Here is a 21,314-nt window from a genome sequence, read left to right on the forward strand (position 1 = left end):
CTATAAATAGAGTGCCTGTGATTAGCAAGTACTGTGGCACACATGCAACTCCACACAGGTCCTTCACAGCCACACTGCCTTGCTCCATCTGATGCCGGGTTTTGCCTTCCTTTAAGGAGGAGGCAGCATACACTCTCATATCTGCCCAGTCCACTGGTGAGAACCGCAAGCCTGAGGGCAATCCAGGTAAACCGTTTTAAGGCTCATAAGTCTGTTTTGCTCTCTCTAGCCTTCTAAGACTCCCTGCCTCCAGGTTCTTAAATATTTCCATTAGCGTTTAAAACCATGCTTTCCTAGTCTGGGATGTCCATCCTTCCTCTTCATTTTAAAATGACCTCCTTTCAAGATTTGTCTTAAAAGTAAAGGGGGGGGGGGAATCAGTAAGTCCAGACCCCAGTGAAAACTCAGTGAGCATTTTGGCAGGAGAGAAAGAAAAATAACCAAAAACATCTGTTTTCCTAGATTTTGAAAACAAGTTTCTGGGCCTCTGATTTCTGTCTGGATGGCAAATAAAGAAGGGTTTGAAAGAGTTCCAAGCACACCCAAGTAGTTGGTACAATGAGGGGCTCTGATTTCTCTGTCACTGTCTGAGCGGAGTCAGCCTAGGGACCCCCAGGACATCCCAGGGGTGCTCCAGAGGCAAAGGAACAAGGGTGAAGTTTTTCACTTCAATTGTCTTGGAAACCCACAGCACTATTTCCATCAAGGAAATGCTTAGTATTCTAAGTGCTCTGTAAAAGATTAAGGCAAACGCATGGTCTATAGGTACCCCAAATCTCATTTGGTTCATTTTAAATTTGTGACAATATATAGACGTTTCCAAGTTAAGGGTGCAGTTAAAGAACGTCTGGCTTTCATTTAGATCCAAACCTGCATGTGAGCGAGAGAGGAAGAGAGAGGAAAGTTAGATGAGAGGGGAAGAAACATCTATTAAGGACCTACGATGCTTTGCAGAGGTATTTTCCATAGATTATTAAATTTAAATCCTCAAGACAAGCCTCTATTTTTTGGATAAAAATGTGATTATCACCGAAGATCAGTGATACCAAGTAGCTTGTCCCTGTTCTCAGGACTTGCAAGTAGTGGAGTCAACAAAGCCTGTGTTCTTTCGTTGTGCAATGCTGATCAAAAACATTGTAGCCCAATTCAGTTCTGGTTCTCACATATGTAAGGGAAAAAAGGGCTGTTTCCTGCAGTCTCTCAGGAGCTATGCACTATGCAACTCCAGGGGAGTGTCATGTTATAGTAGGATGTTGTTAAGTGCTGGGGAGTCGGTTCCGACCCATAGCGACCCTGTACAGGGTTTCTGAGGGTGTAAATCTTTACAGGAGTAGAAAGCCTCATCTTTCTCCCGCGGAGCGGCTGGTAGTTTCGAACCGCTGACCTTAAGGTTTGCAGCCCGATTCGTAACCACTACGCTACCAGAGACCTAGTAAAACCACAGTGTTACTTTAGCAATGTTGGTAAGGCCTTTCTAAGGTGTTTTTCATTCTTCTACAACCTCCAGGTAAAGTCTTTCCCACAAGAGAGTGGTTGGGCACCGGGAGAAGCAGCCTATGGTAACTTCTGAAATTATGCCAGCATGACATAATAAATGGAGCATAGAGAAGTTAGGGTTTGTGTGCTAATTCTCATTCTGGCATCAGTTCACTGATTCACTTGGATCTTAGATAAGAGAAGGGCACTCTTGGGCCAGTTTCCTCATCTGTGAAATGAAGGGGTGAGTGGACTTGATTACTGGCTTACAAACTTACATTTAAGTGACAGCAATTTTATTACCAAGTCCAATACACAAAGCCGATAAATTGTTGGGAGATGTATCTGAAAGTAGAATCAGAATCCCACTCACTCAGTCAGCCCCACCTCCTTCCTAACCCCTGTGCATTACCCATTCCTCTGAGCAGAGCTGGCAAAACCGGGCACTCAATGATCTCTCATTGAATTGTAAAAATCCTGACATTCTCTAATTCTGTGCAGATTATCAATGCTCTGAGTAAATGCTGGCAACTGCTCTCAGTGCCTCGATTGCTTGTGAGGGATCAAGTCCAGTGTGTGAGAAGTATCTGCACTGAGTGGAGACTGTGTACTGTGTCAACCTGAAACACGAAACCCCAGCAATGAGCCCATCAGGGGTTCAGTGGAAAATATGTGTGCAGTCAGCCTCCAGAGCCCCACAATGGGTTTTGTTCTGTAGCAATAGGGGGCGAGGGGGGAGAAGGAGGAGGCAGGAAACCCAGGGAACAATGTCTATTGCCTTGGCCAAGGACTTAATAATTAGCTGTGACTAATAAATACCACATGGGAACCAACTTGTAAGAAAATGTCTCACAAAGCACCCCACTGCAAGTGGATCAATCTGAGCATACCACCTATCCCTTTATAGAGAGTGATTAGAAAACCCTGTAGGAAGGGGAGCAACTCCATCTACCTAAAGTCTCTGCATAGAGTCTCAGATGGATGGAAGTGAGGGTGCTTTCAGATCTCCCTCCCCTTTGCTCTCTAAATTTAGAGGCTGTGCTTGGCCTCTCTGGGCTGAGACTCCAGGGGCAGGCGCTGAGGGAGTTAACACAGGCAGGACTTGTTCCAAGCAATGTCAATACAAAACAGGTTTTCTATATGGAAGCAGTTGAGAAGAAATCGCCGCAAAGGTCATCTGTGTTTGCAGTACACTGTGCAGTGGAGCAAGCAGAAGGGAGTTGCTGGACCATAAATCCACAGAGTGGACAGGTGAATAGCTATTTATTCTCCCACAAACTTCAGTGGGGGCTGGGTACACCCCAGAAAAGTGGAATTTGGAAATGTTAAGTTGGTGCTTGAATCAAGTTCACAGCACTGGTGTTGGTCAGCACCCACAAATTCCCCATGGGCACGTCCTGGGAAGGCTGCCTCAAAACGACATGGGCCTCTTATTAATATGGACCCCCCCCAGGGAACCTTCTGCAAAGATTACTGCTTGGAAGTCCCATTGGTGGGTTCCACAGGGGGGTCCAAAGGGAAGTTGTGGAAAGGAACATGCAGGGGCACATGTAACCCCCATACTTAAGAACTGACACCCTGACAGTGACAGGTACAACTATGAACATCTCAGGGTTCTATATAAGTTGGCTGTTCTCAGAGGCAATGGTTAAGAGCTAAGATCATGGAGTCAAGGAGACCTCTCTTAGCCTCAGTTTCCTATTCTTTCAAATGGAAACAGCATCTGCCTATGTTGTTAAAAATTTTAAACGTCTGGCATGTTTTAACTTTATTCACATAAAAGTAGTTTATGTAAAATGTTTGCAGAGCAGTGGAACAGAGTAAGTGGTAATGTGCAGCTCTTAATTTATATGAATATGATATAGATTAGCAATTTACACGTATGTGTATATATTGTTGTTATTAAGTGCCTCCGAGTTGGTTCTGTCTCATAGCAACTCTATATAGGGTTTCCAAGGAGGGACTGGTAAATTTGAACCTGTGACCTTGTGGTTCAAACCGACCTTGCATTCCAGTGCATTAAATCCCACAGTGACACAGCAGAACTCCATGTGTCTAGATCTATACATGGTGGTTTAAACCCACCAGCTGCTCTGTGGGAATAAGAGAAGGCTGTTTGTCCCTGTGAAGATATACAAACTAGGAAACCCTAACAGTTAGTTCTTGTTAAATGCCTTTGAGTCAATTCTGACTGATAGCAACCCTTTATGGGGTTTCTGCAGAGCAGCTCGTGGGTTTGAACTGCCAACCTTGCAGTTAGCAGTCTAATGTTTATTCTACAGCCCCACACTGGTGGTGGCTGTGTGTCGTGGAGTCGGTTCCTACTCATAGCGACCCTGTACAGGGTTTCCAAGGCTGTAAATCTTTACGGGAGCAGAACACCTTATTTTTCTCCCATGGAACAGCTGGTCATTTCGAAGTGCTGACCTTGCGGTTCGCAGCCCAATTCATAACCACTGTGCTACGAGGGCTCCACACTAGGACTCCAGAAAGAGCAAGTCTGCTCTGTCCTATGTAGGGTAGCTATGAGTAGGAATCAACTTGATGTAGTAGGTTTTCTTTATTTTTGAGTGTGTGAGTGTACACACATACACACACACTCACAAAGGGTTGTTAGTGTTATTATTTTTTTCTCTCTAGAATTTCCCAAGCAATGGCTCATCAAATCATATTTTTCAGCTCCAGACTTTTGTAAAGTCCCCAGTGCATTATGAGATGGCCAGAGTCTGATATCCTGACTGATTACTTATTAAAATGTACTCCCCAGTTCACTTTGGAGTGGAAGTTTCTCTGAAAGGCGCTGCTCACGCAAACGCTGGCTCAGTCTTGCATAGACAATTCTGCGGACTGTGAGAGCACAGGGCAAAATGGTTAGTCAAGGCTGCTTAGCTGGCTGGTACAGGTGGTTAGAGTCTGACAAGATTTTAAATTGGGCAAGTTCAGGGAAGGGGTTACTTTAGGTCCTTGGAATATTTATAATAGGGGGCTCAGGAAAGCTCACTGGAAGAATCTACGAGCTACTAATTAATGCCATCACTGCTGCCTGACCCTGCATTAAGTAAAACCAAAAATCCATGAGCCACTTTTCACATACTCTTTCTTTTCTAAATCGTGACCCTCCAGAATTTTAGCCTTCTTCAAGGTTGGCACTCCTAGTCCACCGTCAGCCCCTCATCCACTGTACATCGCATCAGGTCCAAGAGAAGCTAATTTAACCACCGCTGGTTAAAATCAAACCGCACTTCATAGCGCCTTTCACATGCCATGAAGCTGTCATGATAATTCTGGATCTCTGGCTCACCTGACAGCTCAGCCCTCCCTCGACTGCAAAGCGTCCCCGTCAGTTAGAAATAGCAGTTACCCTGGCACCAGATGTGTCATCCTGAATATCCAGATGAAAGGCAGACACCTGCCTCACTCTCTCCTCCTTGCCTCATTTTCTCTTGTTTAGTTTGGGTTTGGTTTAAGGAGTCAGTCTTCTCCCCACAGATTGTTCCAGTTGGCAATCAGGAAGGTACTCTTCCATGCAATTAAAAAGATCTATTGTGTTAGCCCACAGAGCAGCTTCACACCTTGTGGAGCAAAGAGACACACACACCAATTGGCTTTGCTAGGAGAAGGAGGGAACACTGAACTTCGGGGCAAGATTTACACCCTGTGCAGCTGTCTTGGAAAGCCCGGCCCAAACCACCTGCCCATCTGTCTCCAAAGGGCAGCATCAGCTGGGCTTGCACCAGCTGTCCAACGCCATCTCTTCACTATGGCTTGGTAACTTGTTCTTTAGTTACGAAGTCCTAAGGATAAAACAGTGATACTGTTTGATAAAGGACATGCCTGGGTAAAAAGTGGAGTATGCGTGCCATGGACAAGCCAGGAACAAATTGTACCTGAGAAGATCACCTGAGGCCCCAGGAGCTATGGACCAGGGTTTTGTAAGCCCACACAGCGCATACTGCAGACTTTACACACACACCAAGGGTGCCTTCTTTTTGTAACTAGTAAGGAAGAGATATCAGAATTAAGCCTCTGTTACCTCTTTTCATTTCCCCTGCTGGAGACGAGGTGGTGTAAGCAGAGCTTGTTCCAGAACTAAGAAGAAACAAAACAGAACAAAGTACTATGACTTATTTTCAAACTTGGTATGCTCTGAATTATTAAAAATGGGACAGTGTCTTCCCAGCTCTCCCATAGCTGAGTTGCCTTTAATCATGTCAACAAATACACAGCAGGTGCAGGAAGATTTTCAACCCATCTCCTTCCCACAGGGCTGTGAAGAGTCTGTTCATCCATATCAGAGTCTGGTGAGTGAAGGAAACAACATGGTGGCAGGGCCCTGACTTAGTGGGCGGGTTCAGGAGATTATGAACATGTTCTGGTGCTCACAGAGTGTATCCTTGTTTTGCAGGCTAAGAAAATCAGAAGACCAGTTTCTTCCTTTGATAGGGCACCACATTGCTGGAGAAAGACCTGGTGATCTGCTCCCATTAAGATCACAGCCTAGAAGACCACATGGGGCAGTCTATTCTGTCACATGGGGATACTAGGAGTCAAACTTAGCATCAGCATTCATACCAAATACCACAAAGTAGGCAGCTTTAAGGAACAGAATCTTGTTTTCTCACAATTCTGGAGATTAGAAATCAGAATTCAAGGGAAGATCCTTCCTTCCTTGTATTTTTCAGCTCCTAGTAGCTGCCAGCAATCCATGGCATTCCCGGACTTGTGGATTCATCTATCTCCATGTTTACATGTTTGTCTGTTTCTGCACTCCACTTTATAAGACACTGCTCAGAAAAACTATATTTAGGACCCACCGTAATAGGTTTAAAGGAGCTCTGGTAGCATAGTGGTTACGAATCGGGCTGCGAACCTTAAGGTCAGCGGTTCAAAACTACCAGCCGCTCCGCGGGAGAAAGATGAGGCTTTCTACTCCCGTAAAGATTTACACCCTCGGAAACCCTGTACAGGGTCGCTATGGGTCGGAACTGACTCGACGGCACATAACAACAACAACAACTAACAGGTTTGAGTTATCCCAGAGGTGCTGGAAGAAATAAATACCTGTGGATCTATTTCTGAAACATCAGCCATTAAAAAAACTTTGGAACACAGTTCTACTCTGACACACATGGGGCTGCCATGAGTAGTGAGTTAACTCAAAGGCATGACCTCCTTAACATAGCAAAAGAAAAACCCTGCTTCCAAACAGGATCACATTCACATAGACAGGGGTTAGAATGTCAATGCACATATTTTTGAGAAACATAATTCAAAGCCATAGCAATGAGGCACAAGTGTGTTCTTGGTTAGAACCAGAGCCTGTGCTTGGACAGAAAGGACCCTGAACAGAACAGTTTGCAGTGGGACATAGAATGATATCTAACTGCCAGCAGGAATCACTATGTGGGTGAGTCAAAAATTATCCGCACTCTGGTTATATTAAAACACCCATCCACATCAATGACTGATGATAACACAGAGTGTGCATGTGAAATGGTCCTGTTGAATAGACAAGTGACAGTAAATTAAGTGTCAAATCATCCATGGCTCTATCTATGACACAGTTCACAACAAACTTGGATTTTGAAAAGTTTGTGAGATGGGTACCGAAACAATTCACTGAAGAAAATAAACAGAAGCGTTTAGACATCTGAAAATAAAATTTAGATGCTACTCAATGAAAGGTAAAAGTTTCTTAAAAAAAAAAAATTGTTACTGGTGATGAGACATGGATTGATCACTACGAGCATGAGAGTAATCGGCAGAGTATATAATGCAAACATCCTCAATCCCCGATCAAGAAAAAGTTCGAGTCAACCATCATCTGAAAAAGTAATGCTTATAGATTTCGGGTAATCTCAAAGGTCACTGTTGGAACACTATCAGGAAAAAAGTTCAACAATCAACAGTGCTCATTACAGTCAGATGCTTACTGAAAAGCTGAGGCCTAAAGTTTGGATTAAATGTAGAGCATTGCTATGCAAGGGCATTGTGATCTTGCATATCAACGTATGTCTGCACACCTCTGCCCACATTATAGACACGCTGCAAAAAAATTGTTTTGCAGTGTGAAAATATCCTCCCTATAGTCCTGATCTTGCTCCATTAGACTTCCACCTGTTTGGACCCCTGAGAACAGTACTTCAAGAATGAAGATTCACCTCTGATGAAGAAGTGAAGATAATGCTGCATTCATGGCTCACAGCTCGGCCTAAACGATTTTTTAATAAGGAAATATGAGAGCTTGTTGACAGACTGAAAAAGTTTATTGAAAATAAAGGAGATTATGGCATCAAATCTGTTCTTCAGATGATCTCTAAATTCAGGTGGGATATATTCAAGGTCATATTCTGGCTCTTGGTGACTTGTTTTCATTTTCTTCAGCTTCAGTCTGAATTTGCATATGAGCAATTGATCGTCTGTTCCACAATCTGTCCTGGCCTTGTTTTGGCTGATGATAAGGAACTTTTCCACCATCTCTTTCCACAAATGTAGTTAGTTTGATTTCTGTGTATTCCATTTGGTGAGGTCCATGTGTATAAACATCTCTTATGCTGTCTAAAGAAGGTATTTGAAATGAACAAATCATTGATTTTGCAGAATTCTATCATGAGATCTCCAGCATCATTTCTATCATCAAGGCCACATTTTCCAACTACTGATCTTTCCTCTTTGCTCCCAACCTTTGCATTCTAATCACCACTAATGATCAATGCATCTCGATTGCATGTTTGATCAATTTCAGATTGAAGAAGTTGGTAGGTAGAATTCTTCTATTTCATCCTCAGTGGCTTTAATGGTTGTTGCATAAATTTGAATAATAGTAGTATTAACTGGTCTTCCCTGTAGGTCCATGGATAATATCCTATCACAGACAGTGTTGTACCTCATGACTGATCTGGATATGTTCTTTTTTGAGGATGACAGCAACACCATTCCTCTTCAATTTGTTACTCTCAGCCTAGTAAATCATGTGGTCATCAGATTCAAAATGGCCAATACCAGTCCATTTCAGCTCACTAATAGCTAAGATATCAATGTTTATGAGTTCCATTTCATTTTTGACAATTTCCAATTTTCCTAGATTCATACTTCGTACATTCCATGTTCCAATTATTAATGGATGTTTACAGCTGTTTCTCTTCATTTTTAAGTTGTGCCCCATCAGCAAATGAAGGTTCCGAGGGCTTTACTTTACTCCCACGGGCTTAACTCCATATGTGTCATCATGGTCAACTCTACTTTGAGGAGGCAGCTCTTCCCCAGTTTCATTGAGTGCCTTCCAACCTGGGGGGCTCATTTTCCGGCAATATATCTGACAGTGTTTCTCTGCTATTCATAAGGTTTTCAGTGACTAAATATTCGGAAGTAATTTGTCTCTCCTTCTTCCTGTTCTGTCTTCGTCTGGAAGCTCATCTGAAACCTGTCCACTGTGGATGACCCTGATGGTATTTAAAATACCCATGGCATAGCTTCCAGAATCACAGCAACTCACAAGCCACCACAGTATGCCAAACTGACATATGAGTGGTGGCTCATCCTAGTACATTGAAGAAAATCATGACACCTACTTTCCTAGTTTGGAAAAGGAAATAGAGGTACAATGAGTGGAGTTAAGTAGAGAAGTAACAAAAAGATGCATTCATTGTTTCCATCAAAGGTTTTTGAATGCCCAGTATGTGCCAGACATCAAGCTTGGCCCCAGGGAGTTATGAGTATGAAGTCTGAGACTCTATCTTCCTGAGCCATGTGATTATTGGGATGAAGTGAGGATGGACTCAGTAATATACTTACGAGACATGTAATCATTCACCAGATTGACTTGGACACCTGGTATGAGGCAGGTTCTGGCAAGGTCGATTTTTAGGTATTCAAGGTTGAGTCCAGTTTCCAGGATAAACCCAAAGTCAGTTACTCTATCACTTCAGGTGAAGTCTTTAAACTGGAGTCTTCATTTCTAACTAACCAAAATTTACAGGGGCTTGGAGAACATAAGAATGATCTAATGATCTAAGAATTGATGCAGCAGTTACAAGTGTGTAGGCTAGTCCCCTAGTTAGGAGGTAACCTGGGGCAATGGACTATGAGGGGAGGTCTCCCTACATCTTCTCCTGCCCATCCCTAATAAGACTCTGCCACTGAAATTAGATCCATAGAACACAAAACCATATCCTATTAGAGACAACCTGTGAGGGCAGTGCATGTCACATGCTTGGCTGGCTGTAAAGCACAGGATAAACAGGACAGGGGAAAAAGGTGGGAAGACTGCCAAGTACACAAGAAACTGAGCTGAGAGCACCTGTACCTCGGGCCTCCTTGTCACAGGAACCAAGCAGGTAGTAAGTGATTTTCTAAGCTAGGCCTCCCAAAAGAGTAAGAAAAGTAAGAAAGGTAGAGTCAGAACTGACTGGAATTTGTCCCGCTACACAGTGAACTCTCAACAATTGATGTCAAGGAATGATAAAAATCTCCATCTCCAAATGTTGTTGTTAAGTACCGTGGAGTCAGTTCTGACTCACAGTGACCCTGCACAGGGTTTCTGAGGCTGCAAATCTTTACGGGAGCAGAAAGCCTCATCTTTCTCCTGAGGAACAGCTAGTAGTGTCAAACTGCTGACCTTGAGGTTAGCAGCCTGGTTCGTAACCATTATGCTACCAGGGGAGAGAAGAAAAAAAAAAAAAAAATTATTGTTTGGTTTATTTTAGAATGTTTGTCTGAGTATGAGCTATTACACATTCATATTGCAACTGCCAAATTTCTCTGCATAGTATTCAAACAATTCAGTATTCCTGGTGTGGTGCTGTGGGCTAATGCACTGGATTGCAAAGCCAGTTTGAACCACAAGGTTGGCAGTTCAAGCTCCATAGCCACTCCTCAGAAACCCTATACAGGGTTGCTATGGGTCGTGGCTGACTCGACAGTACACAACAACAACTATTCTCTATACTGGGTCACAAAAGGAACAATTGGTGGAAAGGTAAGAAAACCTGCCACCTGAAATACAGAGCTAAAGAAGAGAATTTGATAAAAAGCACAATAAAATACTCTGCAGCCATTAAACTTAACAATGTAAATTTTAGGTTCAATGATTTCAGTCCAGGTCACCACTGTGTCCCCACCACCTGGCATAGAGCAGGCGCTTAATTATTTGTCAACTAAATTGAATTAAGAATGAGGTTTCATGAAGAGTTTTCAAACTATATGTGAAAATGTGTGTTCCTTTGTGGTCAGTGGGAAAGCAAAAGTATTAACTTATATGTCAGTGTGAATTGAGTGTGTAAAACATGCTCATGTTCCCACCTTGCTATGAATGTGAACATTATCAATATTAACACAACACCTTGGTGTTTGTGCTCTAATTTATCTTCTTTAGGTCATCACAAAGTTCAGCTTCTCTCTCTTTTTTTCTGAATTCAGAATGTATATAACAAGAACTGAGTAGATGCACCCCAAGCCAGTAGACGGTGGCATTCAGATACAATGCAACAGATCTGAATCTTAGGAAAATGGGAAGTACACTGCTTTGTAATTAGAAAGAAATATATTCCAGGCCTGGTTCTTACAACATATTTGTTGCCTAACCTTGAGCAAGCGACTTAACTTCTCTGGAATCTTGTTTCTTTAGTTATAAAAACAAGGAATATAATTCCTCTGAAACTTGCAATGCCATCAAACAAATGCCTGAATTAGTGAATTGCAAACAAAAAGTAAAGGCCTTCTGATGACGTATCCACAAAGGTCTGTCTCACTGGATGTCTATATTGCCTTGTTGTTTGAAAAGCTCAGAGGAATTGGAATAAGTGACTAGCAGGTTGGATGTTACATGATGGTTCATATGACTAGCTTCCAATTTATGTACCAACCACTAGTGCTAAAGAAGAAGAAATGAAAGATTTTTTTTTTTTTACCAAATTCTGCAGTTTACAAGACTGAGGACTTAATGTAAATACCTTTTTTTATCAACAACATATAAATGGGGATTATACACATGAACATCATCACCTATGGAAAACACAGTAATTAAATTGACTACGTCAATTTAGGAAAAGACAATATCATCAGTCAGTGCAAGGCCAGGGGCTGACTAAAGAACAGATCATTAATTGATCATACACAAGTTCAAGTTGAAGGTGAAGAAAACAAAAACAAATCCATGAGAACTAAAGTACAACCATGAATATATCTCACCTTAATTTAGAGACTATCTTGATAACAGATTTGACATATTGAACACTAATGACCAAAGTCCAGATAGGTTGTGTGATGACATCAAGGATATTATATATGAAGAAACCCTAAAGTCATTTAAAAGACAGGAAAAAAAAAAAAAAGTTTCAAGACCAAAATGGATGTTGGAAGAGACTCGAAAACGTGCTCTTCAATGGGGAATTAATGTTGTTAGGTGCTGCCAAGTTGGTTCAGATTCATAGTGACCATGTATAGGGTTTTGAGGAGTGGCAGATGGGTTTGAACTGTCAACCTTATGGTTAGCAATCCAATGCCTGTCCTACAATACAATACCGGGAGTCCTCAACTCAGAGTAGCTCAAGCAGAAAGAAAGAAATGAAGAAGTAAATGAGCTGAACAGAAGATTTCAAAGGACGACTTGAGAAGAACAAACAATGTATTTTAATGAAATGTGCAAAGATCTGGAGTTAGAAAACCAAAAGGGAAGAACATGCTCAGCATTTCTCAAATGGAAAGAACTGAAGTAAAAATTCAAGCATTAAGTTGGAATATTGAGTGACTCTATGGGCAAATAGTTTTTGCATAGGGCTCCAGTAGTATAGTGGTTAAACACTTGGCTGTTAGGCAAAAGGGAGGCAGTTTGAATCCACCACCTGCACCATGGGAGAAAAAACATGGCATCATCATCACCATTATTATTATTAAGGGAATAGCATAATCCACACTCTGCTCAGTAAAGTGTGGAGCCCACCTGCTGTCTTCACTACATTCTAGTTGTACTGGGTCACTTTCTGTTTCTAGACTCTTTAATAGACATGGAATTACTCAACTAAGATTTCTTTATATATGTCCTAGAAGAATATTAAAAGTACCATGGAGTACCAGAAGAACAAACAAATTTTTGTTAGATGTCATACAGCCAATAGATTCTTTAGAAGACTTCAACAAGATGGATTGGCACAGTGGTAGCAGCAACGGTTGTGAGGATGGCACAGGATTGGGCAGTGTTTCCTTTTGTTGTGCATAGGGTTATTATAAGTCAGAACCTACTCAAGGTCACCTAACAATAAGAACAGCTATATGAGTCCTGGCATGGCACTGTAGGAAAAGCTCTGGACTATTAACTGCACTGACCGCAAGATCGGCAGTTCAAACCCACCAGGCTCTTGAAAATGAGTTGGAACCAACTCAATGGCACACAACAAATGGGTGATGAAATTATAAAGGTTCTACTGTTATGCAAAGGAGCTCAGGTAGCATAGTGGTTATGAATTGGGCTGTGAACCTCAGGGTCATCAGTTTGAAACTACCAGCTGTTCCGCGGGAGAAAGATGAGGCGTTCTGCTCCTGTAAAGATTTACAGCCTCGGAAACCCTGCAAAGGGTCGCTATGAGTCAGAACCAACTCTACAACAAGGCGTATAACAACAACTACTGTTATGCAGGATTCCTGGTGTGACACTGTGGGTTAATACCCTGAACTGCAAGATCTATATACATTTGTCCTCATTCAGCAGCATAACTCATAAAAGCAAGACGGCACCCTCATCTTCAAATCCCACTTTTCTTTTTCTTTCAGGATATTACTCATTTGGTTCCAACTGACTCAAAGTCAGAATACCAAGCACAATTTATCAATCTTCAGCTGACCTCCCATTAGACAAAAACAAAACCAGGTCAATAGTTCCCTTGTTTCTTAAAGAACTGCTGATGAATTCAAGGAATCTTTAAAAAGAAACATCTCATTTTTCTGATACTTGTCCTGCTCTTTCTCCCTTATTACGAAGCAAGTTTGCATGAAAACAGACTCTTTGTTTTATAAATAGAACACTATTCAAGGTTTTCTAGAGATGTCTGCTAAAAATAAAGAGGCTGATAGTTTACTTCACTATAGCTTTCAAAACAAAACAAAAAAGCCTGAGCTTAACTGAACGTGTTAGATTTCGTTTTTGAAAGGTGTTTTTTATATGAGCTGGGTCTGATTTCTTGAAATGAAATTTCCTAGAAATTAGATTTCCTATGTTTATACAAGGTGTGTCTATGTAATGATGCCATAGTGTTTTAGTGTTGTGTTTTTTTTTAAAACACATGCCCCAGGAATGAATACATCTGAATTATGTTATCCTTCCACCATATAAACTACTTGCAGAATTCCCTTTTGAAAATTGCTTATTTTGAGGAATACAATAATTATTTGAATACATATGTTTTAGGTTATTTGCTCACAAATCAGCATTACTTTCAAACTGAACCAACTCATTGGTTCCCCAAGCCATACACTGACTCTGTCCCAAACTGTTTCTAAGTTGCTTAGCCAGAACCTGTGACATGCAGTGCAATGGAAACAATGGCAGGTCCCCAGGCTAACCCCCAGGACTCAAGTTAAATCATATGATCACTGACATACCATGAAAACCACATGGTTAGAGCCTCCCCAATGCCTACAGAGCAACCCTGTGTAGGGTTTCTGCAGAGTGGCTGGTGAGTTTGAACTGCTGGACCTTGCTTATCTTAGAGAGCACCACACCCATATTCCACAGACACAGAGAAAGGATCTCTGAGTTGCAACTCTAGATACCAGGGCCATATCTCTCCTTGCATTGATGGGATGGGGGCTCCCTGTCTCCAGAACAGAGGTGGCTGGTAGAACTGAGTTTCCCATAGCACTACTTCCCAAATGGGAGTCCTGGTGTGGTGTTCTAGGCTAATGCACTGAACTGCAAGGTCAGTTTGAACCACAAGGTCGTCACTACCTGCTCCTTCTTCAAGGATAGTACGGGCTGTTCTATGAGAATTTCTTTGCAAAAATCTTACTCCATCTACCTTACAACCCTGATCTTGCCCCTTCAAACTTCTTTTTTCCCCACAAACTCAAAGAACATTCAAACAGAATATGATTGGGTTTCTCAAGGATGTCAAAACCATTGTTTTGATGTGGTGTAAATCGAAGAGTACAGAAAACTTCAGAGGAAGGTGAGCAAGGTGGAAACACCACTCAGAAGTTTGTAGACTTAGATGGAGGATACACTGAGAAACAATAGCTTCCCATTTTGATATTTGTGTATAATAAAGGTTTCTGTTTTATAGCAATATTTTTTGCCTTGACCTTGTATATACCTTCCAACTGGGGCTTAAGTGAACATTATACCACAGTGAAGATGCTGATAAGTCCCGTAGGAAAATGCCATTGAAAAATAAAACCTGTGAAGTTGATAGAACTGAACGTGTTTCATGTTCCAAACACATTACCAAAAAGTCAGTTGCTATGGAGTTGATTTCACCCTATGTAGCCTCCTGTGTTTCACAGTAGAACCAGGCTCTATACAATTGTCAATGGCTGATTTATTTGAAAGTAAATCACCAGGACTTTCTTCCGTGCCTCGAACCTTTTGTTTTGCAGCCGAACATGTAAACTGTCTGTACCAACAATGGACTTCCAAACATATTAAGTCCCTATGAATCTTGTCCCACTTAAAAAAAAAAAAATAATGCTATTAATAATCTGTTGCTGTTGTTATGTGTCTGGAGTCGGTTCCGATTCATAACAACTCAATAGCTAACATTTATATAAATATTACAATGTAAGGTATTGTTTTAAATCACTTTATATAATGAATTCATTTAATGCCTACAGCATCCCTCTAATGTAGATACTATGATAAACTTATTTTACGGACAAAAAAACTAAGGCACAGAGAGAGGTTAATGATTCCGAAAGTCAACCAGGGACATCTTCATGCTTCATCTGCCAGAACCAAACCCTAGAATCAAATCTATTCAGAAGTGACTTTAGGAAATGCTCTCTAGAGGGCAGCTTCCGGCTCAGATTGATCTCTGTCACCCCACTTTCTGACATTGATCTCTTATTCTCATGTCCCAAGATCAAGGCTCTTTTGAAGACGAATTGAGAAATTTTCTAAGGGATACAAGTTTCCCTCTTTCTTAACAGGAAAGTTGAAGTGCAAGGATAGGTCTTTTTCATAAAAGACTGCAGAAAGAGTCACCCATAGTTCACAGGATACCCAAGTTGACTTTTTCCTGATCTATTCGTTTTCTATGATGACTGGGACAAATCACCACAAACTCAGTGGCTTAAACACTACACATTTATCATCTAAAATCAGAAGTCCAAATTCAGTCTTAGTGGACTAACATCAAGGTGTCTGCAAGGCTGTTGTTACCTTCTGGAGGATCTAGTCTTTTCCAGATGTAGGCTGCTCCTATATCTTGGCTTGTATCACTTGGACCTCTACTTCTGTGGTCATGTCTCTGTCTCTCAACTCTACCTCCTATCTGTCTCTTATAAAGTTTCTTATGACTCTTTTGGGGCCACCAGATGTTATTGTTGTTAAGTGCTGTAAAGTCAGTTCCAATTTGTAAAGGGTTTCTAAAGAGCAGCTGGTGAGTCTGAACTGATGGTTAACAACTCAGGCCAATGCCCATGGTGCATAGCTGCATCATCTGCCTGTTAACAGAGGAGTGTGTGCTAAACAGGCTTCAGTGGAGCTAGCAGACTAAAACAGACTAGGAACAGAAGCCTGATGATCTATTTTCATGTCAGCCAATGAAAGCCCTAGGGATCACACAGTCCAGTCCCAAACTGATTATCAGGATGGTGCAGGGCTGGGCAACATTGTGTTCCATTGTGCAGAGGGTTGCCATGAATCGAGAGCAGCTAACAAAACAAAAACAACACAGTCCCATAGTGTGTGGTGGTTCTCAAACTTTAGAGTTCAATGAACTCACCTGAAGGGTCCAATTCAAAGTTCTGATATAGTAAGCCTAGGGTGGATCCTAATAATGTACATGTCTAACACGTTTCTCCATCACTTATCTGTCCTTTTGACATACTGTGGAGGTATGTGTGTTACTGAAATTCTGAAAGCTATGCCACTGGTATTTTAAATACCAGCAGGGTGCATCCATGGTGGACAAGTTTTAGCAGAACTTCCAGGCTAAGGCAGAAGAGGAAGAAGGAGAGGTGGATCACTTCTGAATGGTTAGCCACTGACAAGCTCATGAATACTAGTAGAATAATGTTTGATTTAGTGCTGGAAGATAAGTCCCTCATGTTGGAAGGCACTAAGACTATGACTGGGAAGAGCTGCCTCCCAAAGAAGACCTTACCTCAATGACATGGCTTAAGCAAGCTTTTGGGACCTTCATTTGCTGATGGGACATAACTCAGAAGGAAAGAAATAGCTGCAAACATCCATTAATAATCAGAACATGGAAAGTATGAAATATGGATCTAGGAAAATTGGAAGTTGTCAAAAATGAAATTCAATGTATAAATATCTATATTCTAGGCATTAGTGAGTTCAAAAGAACTGCAATTGGCCATTTTAAAACAGACAATAATATGGTTTACTCTTCCAGGAACGGAGTCCTGGTGTGGCACTGTAGGTTAATGCGCCAGACTGCAAAGCCATTTGAACTGCAAGGTTGGCGGTTCAAGCTCACCAGAGACTCCTTGGGAAACCCTATACAGGATCGCTATGGGTCAGAACCGACTCAACGGCACTTAACAACAATAACAATAACAATTCCAGGAATGACAAATTGAAGAGAAATGGTGTCATATCCATCATCTAAAAGAGAATTTCAAAATCTATATTGAAGTACGATGCTATCTCTGATAGGATACTGTCAGACAAGGAGTTTGGGTATGGCAATATGGGTTAACGCACTGGACTGCAAAGTCAGTTTGAACTGTAAAGTCAGCAGTTCAAGCTCACCAGCTGTTCCTCAGAAACACCTATACAGGGTTGCTATGAGTCTGAACTGATTCAACTGACTTAACAACAGCAACAAGTACGACCAGTTAATATCACTATTATTCAGAATTATGCACCAAACACTAAAGAGAGTGATGAGGAAACTGAAGAATTCTACCAACATCTACAGTCTGATACTGATCAAACATGCAATCAAGATGCATTGGTAATTACTGGTGATTGGAATGTGAAATTGGAAACAAAGAGGAAGGGCAGTAATTGGACAATATGGCCTTGGTGACAGAAATGATGCTGAAGACCAACTGATGGAATTTTGTAAGTTCAATGACTTACTCATTACAAATACCTTTTTCCAATAACCTTACCAGATGGAACACAGAGGAATCAAACTGACTACATCTATCTACAGGAAGTACCAATGGAGAAGCTCAACAATATCAGCCAAAACAAGAACAAGGGCTGACTATGAAACAAAACATCAATTGCTCATATGCAAGCTCAAGCTGAAGAAAATGAAAACAAGTCCATGAGAGCTAAAATGTGACCTTGAACATCTCCCACCTGAATTTAGAGACCAGCTCAAGAACAGATTTAATGCATCAGATACCAATGACTGAAAACCAGAAGAGATATGGGATGACATAAAAAAATCAAAGGTCATTAAAAAGACAAGAAAGAAAGACAGAAAAAAAAAAATTGCTTTTGAGGATAGAGAAGTTAAAGAAACAGGAAGAAATGAGAATATAAAAGAGCTGAACAGAAATTTTCAAAGGGCAGCTCGAGTAGACAAAGTCAAATATAATGAAATGTGTAAAGACTTGGAGTTAGAAAACAAAAAGGTAAGAACATGCTTAGCATTTTTCAACCTGAAATAACTGAAGAAAAAAATGCAAGCCTTTATTTGTAATATTGAAGGATTCTATGGACAAAAGATAATGATACAGAAAGCATCAAAAGAAGATGGAAGGAAAACACAGAGTCACTGTACCAGAAATAACTGGTCAGTAATGAAGGTCCTCAGTCGTCTTGGTCAAGTAGATAGCTACTTGGCCAACCAATTGTAAGAGATCCATATTTGTGTCCATTCCAAAGAAGGGAGTACAGAAATAACCAAACAATATCATTAATATCACATGCAACTAAAATTTGCTGAAGATAATTCAAAAACAGTTGCAACAGTACATCACCAAAGAGTTGCCAGAAATTCAAGCCAGATTCAAGAGGATGTGAAACGAGGGATATCATTGCTGATGTCAGATAAATCTTGGCTAAAAGCAGAAAATACCACAAAAATATTTACTTGTACATAGACTATAGAAAGACATTTTATTGTGTGGATCACATCAAACTATGGACACTACTGCAAGAATGGACATTCAAGAGCACTTAATTGTGCTTATAAGGAACCGATACATAGACCAAAACACAGTCATTCAAACACTACAAGGGGGTTGTTGTTGTTGTTATGTGTCAGCCAGTCATTTATGACTCATAGAGACCCTATATAGGGTTTCTGAGGAATGACTGTTGGGTTTGAACCTCTGACCTTGCAGTTAGCAGTCCAGTGCTAATCTAACAGCACCATATCAGGACTCCAAACAAGGGGATATTGAATGGTTTACAATTCATAAAGGTGTGTGGCCAGGTTTCTATCACTTCACCATACTTATTCAATCTGTATGTTGTTGTTAAGTGCCTTCAAGTTGGTTCTGACTTATAGCAATCTTATGTAGGATTTCCAAGGTTGTAAAACTTTACAGGAGCAGAAAGCCTTATCTTTCTCCAATGAAGCAGTTAGTGGGTTTGAACTGCAGACCTTGTAGTATGCAGTCCAGTGCTTATCTTCTAGAGTCACCCTTTCAATCTGTATGCTGAGCAAATAATATGAAAAACTGGATTATATGAAAAGGAACATGGCATCAGGATTGAAGGAAGACTCATTAACAGCCTATGATATGCAGATGATCTAACCTTATTTGCTGAAAGTAAAGAGGACTTAAAATACTTACTGTTTAAGATCGGAGACTACAGCCTTCATTATGGATTGCCCTTCAATGTGAAAATGAAAATCTTCACATGTGGACCATGAATAACATCATCATAAATGGAAAAATGACAAATCTCAAAGATTTCATTTTGCTTTGGTCCACAATCAACACTCAGAGAAGCAGCAGTCAAGAAACCAAATGAAGTACTATATTAGGTCAATCTGCTATATAAGACTTCTTTTATGTGATGAAAAACAAAGGTATCAGTTTGAGGACTAAGGTACGCTTGACCCAAGTCTGGTATTTTCAATTGCTTCATAAGCATGGAAAGTTGGACAATGAACAAGGAAAACTATAGGACAATTGACGTGTTTGAATTATGTGTTTGTGAAGAATAATTGAAGTACCATGGGCAGCCAGGAGAACCAACGAATCTGTATTGAAAGAAATACAGCTAGAATGCTTTTGATAAGCAAGGAAGGGGAGACTTGGTCTCTCATTCTTTGGACATGTTATCAAGAGGGACCAGTCCCTGGAGAAAGACTTCAAGCTTGATAAAGTGGAGAATCAATGAAAAAACAAAACCCCCCAACAAAATAGGCTGACACATAGTGGCAGCAACAATGGACTCAAACATAACAACAATTGTGAAGATGGTGCAGGACCGAGTATGTTGTTACAAATAATAGGGTCACTATGAGTTCAAACCAACTTAATGGCACCTAACAACAACAAAGTTCCCAAGCAATGTTGATACTGTTGGTTCTAGGACCACAGTTTGAGAACCATTAGTGGAGTGGTTAAAAGGACAGCTTCTGTGACAGATGACCTTGGTTTCGATTCAGGCTGTTAGCTTACTGAACTACTCTTTGCTTTAGTTTCCTCTTCTGTAAATATGCAGAAAACAACAGCATCTACCTCACACGGTTCATGTACAAGGGTGAGTCAAAAATGATCAGCCTGTCCACATCTACAGCTGATGACAATATTGTGCATGCACATGAAATGATTCTGTTGAATAAAGTGACATTGGATTTTATGGCAAAATCATTTGCAAATCAACCATAGTTCTGTCTATGAAATAATACATGACAGACTTGGGTTTCAAAAAGTTTATGTGACAACTGTAAAGATAGAAGTTTTGTAACGAAAACAAGGGAGTAGTTAATCTTACAGTCCAGAAACAGAGGACCCTAGGACCATCAAGGGAGAAGAGCACACATGGAGTGTGGGACCCTATCCAGAGAAGCAGTGACACGAGGGATGGAGGCAGAGATGAGGACATGAGACAGGGGGCAGCTGAGGACTCTAGATTCATGGAAAGAGAGGGTCTGAGTGCTGGAGGCCAGGAGACAGGCTTGTAAAATGTGCCCTTTGGTTGTTTAAATTATTATATATTCTTGAGTGTTTTTGTTTATATCCTCCCCCCAAAAAAAACAAAACAAAGGGAATGGAAGTAAACACTGTTGAATGATGATGCATGGAGATTATAATCATTGCAAAGAAACGATGGTGTAAAGCCAATGTTCTCCCATGTAAACGATCACTCAGTTCACAATAAAACCTTAATGTAAATAAATAAATAAAAGTTTGTATGAGATGGATACCAAAACAACTTACAGAAGAGTATAACAGAGAAGTGATTGGATATCTGCAAACAAAATTAGGAATGCGTACTTGGAGGAAGGTAATAATTTCTTCAAAAAAATCTTACTTTTGATAAACTGGACCTTTGTTTATGGATGTATCTGCTTAAAATTTCAACTGAAAGGGAAGGATTATTCATAACAAGGATCAAGCTTGCCTCCTCAGTACACTGGGCTGATAGAGATGGGCAACTTAGACATTGGCTATAAAAACAATGGGGGAGCTATAAAGGCATGAAGTGGCTAGCTTACATGCTTTCATGAGTGTGCTTAGTTTCA

At 40.8% G+C, this 21,314-nt stretch overlaps 1 protein-coding gene across 1 annotated transcript in view; it reads right to left on the reverse strand.

Moving 5' to 3' along the window:
• The window catches only part of MPPED2 (metallophosphoesterase domain containing 2), a 265,815-nt gene that overhangs the window by 13,023 nt on the left and 231,478 nt on the right, over window positions 1-21,314 (reverse strand). The window lies entirely within an intron of this gene.

The sequence above is a fragment of the Chrysochloris asiatica genome, unplaced genomic scaffold, assembly GCF_000296735.1.
Source record: "Chrysochloris asiatica unplaced genomic scaffold, ChrAsi1.0 scaffold00072, whole genome shotgun sequence".
NCBI lineage: Eukaryota > Metazoa > Chordata > Mammalia > Afrosoricida > Chrysochloridae > Chrysochloris > Chrysochloris asiatica.